Source organism: Xyrauchen texanus, chromosome 41, assembly GCF_025860055.1.
Source record: "Xyrauchen texanus isolate HMW12.3.18 chromosome 41, RBS_HiC_50CHRs, whole genome shotgun sequence".
Classification (NCBI taxonomy): Eukaryota; Metazoa; Chordata; class Actinopteri; order Cypriniformes; family Catostomidae; genus Xyrauchen; species Xyrauchen texanus.
Genome location: NC_068316.1, coordinates 8,632,889 through 8,643,445, shown reverse-complemented (window position 1 = coordinate 8,643,445; position 10,557 = coordinate 8,632,889). Strand labels below are relative to the sequence as shown.

At 45.1% G+C, this 10,557-nt stretch overlaps 1 pseudogene; it reads left to right on the top strand.

The window, feature by feature from the left end:
• The first annotated feature begins 4,248 nt into the window (after window positions 1-4,248).
• Window positions 4,249-5,548, top strand: LOC127634111 (uncharacterized; annotated as a pseudogene).
• Window positions 5,549-10,557: the final 5,009 nt, after the last annotated feature.

Genomic DNA, 10,557 nt, shown 5'->3' with positions numbered 1-10,557 from the left:
ATGTTACACACTACATGAAAGGTAATTTTCAAAATTCCATAATAGGTGCCCTTTAAAACAAAATTCACAACATTGGAACCTAAAATTCAAAAAACAATCCCCACATCTCAACATTTAAAGGAATATTCCAGGTTCAATACAAGTTAAGCTCAATCGACAGCATTTGTGGCATAATATTGATTACCACAAAAATGTATTTCAACTCGTCGCTCCATTTCTTTAAAAAAAAAAAAAAAGTTCTCTTTCTAACATTCGTTCGGTATCTCACTATGGGAACGCCTCTGGGCGTGACCGATCGCGGAAGCACCTATTACACCACGTCTGCCAACCTTGGCAGACCAATCGCTGCAGCGATCAGGGAGTCACCTCCCTGTATATAAACTGCAGTCACCTGCCGTTTCGTCATTCTCGCTCTCTTCCCCGTGGAAGATTTCGGAAGCTGTCCTCAGCAGATTTTGGGAACGATTGCTTAACTGTTTTCTGACGGAGCCTTCAGGTAACGTCCCAAACGCAGATCATTCCCTTGGTTGTTGAGTGACCCGCCGCTTTAGAGCGTGAGAACTAACGTGTTAAGACGAGTTTTCCTGCTCTTAAGTTTTATTTAAACGAGAGCTCTCTCATCGCAGCACAGCTCCGTACAAGTCGTTGCGTTGTGTGATAACTTACCGTACGAAGAGAGTGCAGGCTCTATCATGGCCACCGCGATAGAACCGGAGAGCCCCGGAGGAAGAGGTCGTCCTCCGCATCCGTGTGCTTGTGGAATGTGGATTTCTGCCAAGGATGCCCACGGCCTCTGCATTTCTTGTCTGGGCGCTAAACACGCTCAGGCAGCGCTGTCCAACCCCGAGGGCTGCCCGCACTGCGCGATGTTCTCGACTAAAACCCGAGAAAGGAGGCTCCGCGTGGCAGTCGGTGGAAAGGCGGACCCATGCCTCTCTGCTCAACCCAGAGAGGAACCCATGGATTGTCCCCAAACCACCAGCTCATGGGCAGAGATGATGGAGAAAGTGTCACCCGTCCTTCCTCCGCTGTTCGAGGATCCACTAGCGGAAGAGGAAGAGGACGATGATGAGGTGTTGTCGAATATCCTTGAAGACGAGGATGACGACGATGAAGATGCTATTCTTCCCCCGAACCAAGCCAGGCCGCCGAGTGCACAGGATGAGGGTTCACCCTCCCCTGTTCAGGTGGACACAGACTTGATCGAAGTCTGTCGTAGGGCCGCGGCTAGATTGTCAATTGACTGGCCATCCCAACAGACAGGTCAGGGGGCCGCAAGGGACCTGTATGATGGAAAGAGACTTCCGTCTCGTCTCCCGCCAACGAGGCAGTTCATTCCGGCAGTTCCCGCCTGTGTGGCGGAGATGAAAAAGTTTTGGGACAAGCCTTTTTCTCATCGAGTGCCCGTCAAGGGTTTCTCAAGGCTGGACGTTCAGGGAATGGAGGATCTAGGGATGGCAGACCCTCCCCCGGTGGAAACCTCGGTTGCAAATCACTTGCATCCAGGCCGCAGAACGGCGCTCTCTTCAACCGGAGCTTCGTTGCCAGGGAAAACAGAGCGCTTCGCCGCCTCTGTTTTTCAAAAGATCTACAAATCCACTGCACTGTCTGTCCGTGCTCTGAACGCTACGTCCCTCCTCACAGCCTATCAAGCGGAATTATTAGAGGAGATGGGTCGTCAGCTGGACTCGGATCTCCCAACCCGGTGCTCTGGGAGGAGATTTGCGTTATCGCAGATTTGAACCTGCGCACGTCCCGCGGAGCAGTTCAAGGGTGCGGACGGAGTATGGGTCTAGCAGTTGTGGGAGAGAGATCGTTGTGGCTGGGTTTGTCAGGGCTCTCTGAAAAGGAGAAAGCCGAGTTTTTGGATGCCCCTATTGACCCAAAAGCCATGTTCGGCGCGACGGTGACAGCGATGAGGCAGCAGTGTGACCTCGCGAAAGAAGGAGGGCGAAGCTTTCCAGGTCTGCCTCCCCAGAAAGCCGGCGGCTCGGCCTTATCACACGAGTCGGCCAACTTTCAGACCTTCAGGAAGAGGAGGACATTCAGATTATCAGCCGTCCCGCTCCGCCCCCCACAACAGTCGAGCAGCGCAGCTTCACAGCCGAAGCCCGGCTCGTGAGACCTAAACAGTCTTTCGCGGCCGCAGCAGCGAAACATCGACCGGCTGCCCCCAGGGGAGCAAGAAGAGACGGTCGACCTGATACGTCAGTTCGACATCTAGAAGGGTTGGGAGACAGCACCCAGGGTTTATCTGTCCCAGCCCTTCAAAACGATTCCTCTCTCCCTCCCGCGGGAAAAGGAGAAGGAATTCAGAGGTGAAATGTGTTCGTTTGGACGGTTCAATGTCCAGCGTGTGCGGGAATGTGGCCGAAGTTCTGTTAGTGCCCCCAAGAGATCGCCTCCCCTCCACCTTTGAGGTTTGTTACGAGGGAGGAAGGTTTAACGTTCACAATCACGACTTCAAAAATAAAGTTTTCTCTGGCGCATCCAGGTCAAGCACCGAGGGCTAGAGTTTAAGAGAAAAAGAAAATATCTCAAAAGATTAAATCAATCACAGATAAAGACCAACATAACTCCTTTACTGGAGCGGTCTTCCCCCCCTCCGCCGCTAGAGTGTGCTACGGCACCTCTGGTGAGCGACGACGGGAAGGGCCCACTCGCTACGCAGGCAGTGAACTGGCGCGCATGCGCAGTTCATCCCTGGGTGTTAACCACCATAGAGAAGGGTTACAGGCTTCAATTCGCTGTGAAACCTCCTCTATTCAATGGAGTGGTAATTTCAGTGGCCAAAGGGGAAGCAGCTCTTGTATTAGAGGAGGAAATAGCCTCTCTAATAAGAAAGGGAGTGATAAGAGCGATTTCAACGGAAGAGAGCCACGAGGGCTTCTACTCCCGTTATTTTGTGATTCCCAAGAGAGGGGGTCTTCGGTCCTATTCTGGATTTACTGAGGCCTCAACAGACACCTCAGGAAATACAAATTCAAAATGCTGTCTATCAGAACATTGTGTCAAAATATTCGTCGAGGAGACTGGTTCACAGCAGTAGATCTCCTGGACGCATATTTTCATATAGATATTTTTCCTGCGCACAGGAAATATCTGAGGTTCGCCTATCAGGGCACGGCTTACGAGTATATGAGAATACCATTTGGCCTAGCTCTAGCTCCTCGGGTATTCAGCAAGTGTGTAGAAGGAGCCCTGACTCCGTTGAGGGGATCAGGGATCAGGATTTCATCATATCTGGACGATCTGCTAATCTCCGCGCCGTGCCCTCGGCAGGCAGAGAGAGATACACACAGACTGGTGATGCACCTGGAAAGATTGGGTTTCAAGATAAACCAACCGAAAAGTTGTCTATCTCCGGCTCAGGAAATAGTCTACCTAGGTCTCAGGTTGAATTCTGTGACGTTTCGAGCTTTCCTATCGGAGGATCGCATCGAGACTTTTCACAGCTGCCTTTCCCTTTTCCAACAAGGAAAATCAGTCCAGTTCAGAATGTGCCTTCGGCTATTAGGACTGATGGCCTCAACGGTGTCCGTGGTTCCCCTGGGACTGTTGCGAATGAGGGAATTTCAGAACTGGACAGCGTCACAAGGTATTCAGCCCCAAGAGCCGCCTCAGCCAACGAGTGCTGCGTCTCACCAGAATGCATGAGCTCTTCGTTATTGGAGAGCCCCGTCTTTTCTCAGGACCGGCTGCCCCTGGGCCCGATCGTACTGAGGAAAGTAATGACGACAGACGCATCTCTCACAGGCTGGGGCGCAGTGTTCGAGGGCAGAACAGCGAGGGGGTTTGGTCTCCAGCTGAGAGAAAAGCACATAAATTTTTTAGAGCTACTGGCAGTGTTTCTAGCTCTGAGACATTTCGTGCACTTTCTCAAGAGTCATCACGTATTGGTCAGGTCAGACAATACAACGGTGATAGCCTACATAAATCGACAAGGGGAGTGCGTTCTCACACGCTACACAGGTTAGCGAAGAGACTGATTACGTGGAGCAACAGGAACTTCCTGTCATTACGCGCGACACATGTCCCGGGATAATGAACAGGGGAGCGGATCTATTGTCCAGACGGAATCCTCTGTACGGGAGTGGAGACTCCACCCCCAGGTGATCCGTATGGTATGGCAGAGATTCGGCCAGGCTGCCGTAGATCTTTACGCATCGCGCGAAGACGCGCAATGCCCCTGTTCTTCTCTCTGACCGGAGACGATGCACCATTGGGTGTGGATGCTCTAGCCCACGAATGGCCAGGCGTGTTACTGTACGCGTTCCCTCCGTTGAGCTTGATCGAGCCAACACTACGGAGGGTTCGGGAGCGCGGACATGTTATGATTCTGATCGCACCGTTCTGGCCGGGAGACTGTGGATTGCGGAGATCGCGCAACTGCTCCACAACCAGCCGTGGCCGTTACCAACGCGCAGAGATCTCCTCTCGCAAGCACGGGGAAATTTTCCATCCCTCCCCTCAGAAATTAGCTCTCTGGGCCTGGCCCGTGAGAGGTTGAATCTGAGCGCAGCCGGGCTACCTCCGAAGGTGATTGAGACGATTCAGAACGCGAGGGCTGCCTCGACTCGTTCTTTATATGATCTCAAATGGAGAGTTTTTGAGGAATGGTGTGCTGACAAGAACATTGTTCCTTTCTTGTGCTCTGTGTCGAACGTGTTGAGTTTCCTTCAGGACCTCCTGGATAAGGGCAGAGCCTTCTCCACGGTTAAGGTTTATTTGTCCGCTATATCAGCGTGTCATGTGGGTATTGACTCGGGTACCATCGGCCGACACCCACTAGTCTGTCGATTCATGAGAGGGGCACGCAGGCTACACCCGGTGTCAAAGCCACTGGTCCCGCCATGGGATTTGTCGGTAGTACTGAACGCGCTCTCAAAAGCTCCGTTTGAACCCATTGATAGCATTGTCTTAAAGCTGCTGGCTTTGAAGACTGCTTTGTTACTGGCTCTTACAACGGCAAAGAGGGTCAGTGAACTACAGGCTTTATCAGTTCATCCCTCATGTATGATGTTCGCCCCTGATGGTCAAAGAGCTCTTTTCAGGACTAATCCGGCGTTCGTGCCCAAAGTACTGGATCACGCGGATACAGTAAGAGCGGTTGACTTGCCAGCTTTTCATCCACCTCCTTTTTCTTCACCAGAGGAGGAGAGGTTACACTGTTTATGTCCGGTTCGATACGCTGTACATGTATGTACAGAGAACCCGCACATTGCGGAAAAGTAACCAGCTGTTTGTATCATGGGCTGACTCTTTTAAGGGAAAGCCTATATCACGGCAACGTCTTTCCCATTGGATGGTAGAGGCTATTGTGTTATGCTATAACAGCATGAACATGGAGCCCCCAGTAGGTCTCGTGGCGCATTCTACAAGGGGAATGTCTACATCCTGGGCTCTATTTAAGGGTATATCGATTCAAGAAATTTGCGCGGCAGCCAGCTGGTCCTCTCCGCACACATTTATACGTTTTTATAGATTGGATGTTACAGAGCCATCTCTGGCGCACTCAGTTCTGGGAGTAAGTAGCCAGAGGGTGTGAGTTGGTTCGTTTTTGGTAAGTGGATATTTTATCTCCTTTTGTTTTCAGTCTGCTTCGTCAGCATATCGGCAATACGGGAGTGGTCTATATCCCATAGTGAGATACCGAACGAATGTTAGAAAGAGAACGATAAGGTTACTGACGTAACCCAGGTTCTCTGATAACATGAAGTGAGGTATCTCACAAACATTGCCCTCCTTGCCTCGTAGCACGGAGAAGAGATATCGCGGAGAATGACGAAACGGCAGGTGACTGCAGTTTATATACAGGGAGGTGACTCCCTGATCGCTGCAGCGATTGGTCTGCCAGGGTTGGCAGACGTGGTGTAATAGGTGCTTCCGCGATCGGTCACGCCCAGAGGCGTTCCCATAGTGAGATACCTCACTTCATGTTATCAGAGAACCTGGGTTACGTCAGTAACCTTATCGTTACATTGAGGCACTTGCGAAGGAAGAGAATGGTGGAAATGGAGGGTTTAAATGCAGAAATGTGAAGCTTATAATTTTATAAAAGCACTTTAATGAATGATTCTGTTCAAACTCATGTATTATTTGAACTGTAAAGTTGTTTAAACAGTCATTTTTACAGTCGTTTTAGGGTTTGTTGACATTACATCGTCATGGCAAAGAAGTTGTAAAACTGGCTGTAACTTTACACAGATGTGGTAAGTAAGTGATTTTATCACACTAAAATCATGTTACAACACATATCCTTCATGTCTTGTGTCTATACTTTTGAAACAGTGACTATATTAACACTCAAAAATTGACCTCATTGACTTCTCACTCAAGTCTGAACTGAAGTACCTTGAAGTAAAGTATCCGGCCCTAAAAAGAGAATACACCATGGCAGAATATCTGTACACAGGGACAGATAAAAAACTGAGACCCACCTTGACAAGCTTCAGAAACAGGCAGACAGAGGAAAACATGGCTGCCACAGGAAGAAAAGTTGTGTCCACACTGTGATCAAAACATCGAGACAGAGCTCCATTTCCTAAAACAAAAAGGCACAAAATACACAGACAACCATTTAACAAGTGATGAAAATCTGCCCTTCTTTTTAGGAGAACACAAGGACTTCTGCGTGATAGAGAGAGAGAGAGAGAGAGAGAGAGAGAGAGAGAGAGAGAGAGAGGAGAGGAGCCAATATTACCATTCATTAACGTTAAAGTATCTACCAATACAAAACTGATTTTATAATAGAATACAACTGGAAGAATTATTTTACTTGCCGTTGTATAGGCCTACTTCATTATGGACTGAGTGCAACAACAAGCGCTGACTGGCTGCATATAATTCAAAGAGGCGCTGACGCATATAGGCAGATTTCTTTTCCTTCTAGGAATGATCTGAGTTCAGACAGAGTGCAAATAATTATCGATTTATGAATGAAAAAATAAAAAAAGATGTTGGTTATGTGCCTATACAGTCATATTTTATTGCTGTAATTAGTTTGTTGCTGTCGTCAGATAAAGTATAATTTACTGCACATAATCTTTAATTAAAACGTGTCATCATGGATTAAATAATAAAACAATCTACAATAGAAATATACAGCAACTGACTGCAATTGCCTTTTGTAATTTAATTAGATGTATTGTATTACTGAAGTATGTGTGGGATATATAGAAAAGAACACCTTTTTCATTTAATTTATTTATTTAATCGTGCTCAGCTGTTCTGTGTCGTCTATCGTTGATGTTTCAGTTTTCTACCACTAGGTGTCAGTAGGCAAAGGGTGTAAAATGATCCTTCCCTTTTAAGAAAGAGAGGGAAGTTAGTGTACCGTACAATTTGGTATGTATCCACACTGTTACATTATGGTCTGGCATTTTATGTTGATACATTCACTGCTATACGAACCTGAATTTAGTTTTTACTTTACAAATGTGTTTTCAATGCAGGGAGGGTTTATCTGCAGCACAATTTGATTTTGGTTTTGGAAATTCTATTTATTAAATAATCAGAAATCCTACAGTATCACTCCACAATTAATGCTACCTTAAAGGTGCAATATGTCATATATTTACTGTACTAAAGCATAAAATTATCATACTATGTTATCAGAGATTTAGGAAACATGTTAAGTTGAAATACTGGCTTCTCCAAAGCAATGCTACAGCCAGTATATTCTACTTTGAAATGTCCGTTCAAGGCCGGAATTTCTGTTTGTGTTTTGGCCTTTGTGATCCCACCGCTACCCATTTCCCAATAGTATTTCCTCACCCCGGGTTGCCAGATTTGAAACAAGTAAGCAGGCAAACACAGCGCGCTGCAGCCATGGAAGCCAGCAATACATCTAGCTAACATTGACAGAGTTATAAAAAATCCACATGAGCAATAATTGTCATTATAATAATTGTCTTTCATATGCCACGTTGTGTTTATATATGCTTGTTTGAATGCACCCCTTTATGTTTGCACAATTGTAGGGACTCTTATTTTGAAGTGTCACCATGTTCTCCATTCTGAGACTGGTAAAAGTTTAATTTGATGATTCATTTAAATATATATCATCCATAATTAAAAAAAATAAATAAACATCAGTGGAGTCTTATCCTTCATTCCAACGGGGTACTACATCTTACATTATATAACTCATGCAACAAACTCATTCTCTTTCTTTGTGTTTTCATTGATGCTATGCTAACATTCCTAGTGTAGGTTAGCTAGAGCCTATAATTATATCAAAACTATCCATTTTGATCTATATGGCAATATAAATGTGATAAATACATGTAAAATACCACAAATATGTTAATAACTTGTGTTTTTGCAATGATTACTCTGAATGAAGATATCCCAAACCACATTCATACTAGTTCCTTTTGTTGTTGGATATATCTCCAAATTTTAGATACTAGTACTTATTCTGCTTTTGATATCAACTGTTCACTTCTGACTAGTATGTATTCTGATAGCTACTAGTGCTTATTTATTAGATACTAGTACTTCAGTGGTGGGCTGTGCATTAAAACTCTAGGACTTCAGTGTGATTCATGCCGTTAAGAAAACACAGTTTCACAATGAATAAGACACCCTATGCATTTGGGCATCATACATTATGTCGCAGCTAACTAATAATACCAATTGACATTTCAAAATCACATCCACGGACGAAAGCCAAAACTTGAAACGTCACTTAATGCTCAAGCAAGCCTAATTTTAACTGCAGCATCACTGTTCTGTGAAATTAACATCTCTCAAACAGACATTTAAAAATCATAATTTTTCATATGAATCTACCAAGGATGTCTATTATACCTGGAAAATCTATCTAATAATTTTTGCTTTAAATGTTACTTGTAATAAATTTTGTTTCGTCAAGGTTCACGGTTATGATGCATTCAATTCAAGTTGGATGCGGGATATTCCTACTTGATATCTCCAACCATAAATTCCATTACCCCAATATTCGGAAGATGACATTTAAGGTAACAAAACTACAATGCTCCCATTAGCTTAGCAGGGGTTTGACTCTCATTGGAGATTTCTCCTAGCAATGCTGCAGTGCTAGCATTTGTACTACAAGTGTACAATTATAAAGAGAGATTATAGTGTTTTATTAACATGTTTCTCCAGGAATTTTTTAAACAAGCTTTAATATCATGTGAACAAACTCATTTATCGATATTAATTAATAAAGTGAATGTTTATCACTTACTTTGTATATCTCCCTGAGTGTGGACATGTTTGTGTGACATCATGCACCTGCATCTCAGTGAAATCGGTTAAAAATAGGGAATATTATTATATTATTATATATTATATATTATTATTAATAGGTCTATTAGCTCGAGACTTATGTCTCTGCAGAACAAAAATGGGCTTTTCCCAATCAGTTGGCATTTTCAAACCACTGAGATTCCCTACTTTCTTTGGATAGTTTTGAAACTCCCATCCCTGGTTGCAGACTTTATTAATATACACTCACCTAAAGGATTATTAGGAACACCATACTAATACTGTGTTTGACCCCCTTTCGCCTTCAGAACTGCCTTAATTCTTCGTGGCATTGATTCAACAAGGTGCTGAAAGCATTCTTTAGAAATGTTGGCCCATATTGATAGGATAGCATCTTGCAGTTGATGGAGATTTGTGGGATGCACATCCAGGGCACTAAGCTCCTGTTCCACCACATCCCAAAGATGCTCTATTGGGTTGAGATCTGGTGACTGTGGGGGCCATTTTAGTACAGTGAACTCATTGTCATGTTCAAGAAACCAATTTGAAATGATTCGAGCTTTGTGACATGGTGCATTATCCTGCTGGAAGTAGCCATCATAGGATGGGTACATGGTGGCCATAAAGGGATGGACATGGGCAGAAACAATGCTCAGGTAGGCCGTGGCATTTAAACAATGCCCAATTGGCACTAAGGGGCCTAAAGTGTGCCAAGAAAACATCCCCCACACCATTACACCACCACCAGCAGCCTGCACAGTGGTAACAAGGCATGATGGATCCATGTTCTCATTCTGTTTACGCCAAATTCTGACTCTACCATCTGAATGTCTCAACAGAAATCGAGACTCATCAGACCAGGCAACATTTTTCCAGTCTTCAACAGTCCAATTTTGGTGAGCTCTTGCAAATCGTAGCCTCTTTTTCCTATTTGTAGTGGAGATGAGTGGTACCCGGTGGGGTCTTCTGCTGTTGTAGCCCATCCGCCTCAAGGTTGTGCGTGTTGTGGCTTCACAAATGCTTTGCTGCATACCTCGGTTGTAACGAGTGGTTATTTCAGGCAAAGTTGCTCTTCTATCAGCTTGAATCAGTCGGCCCATTCTCCTCTGACATCTAGCATCAACAAGGCATTTTCGCCCACAGGACTGCCACATACTGGATGTTTTTCCCTTTTCACCCCATTCTTTGTAAACCCTAGAAATGGTTGTGCGTGAAAATCCCAGTAACTGAGCAGATTGTGAAATACTCAGACCGGCCCGTCTGGCACCAGCAACCATGCCACGCTCAAAATTGCTTAAATCACCTTTCTTTCCCATTCTGACA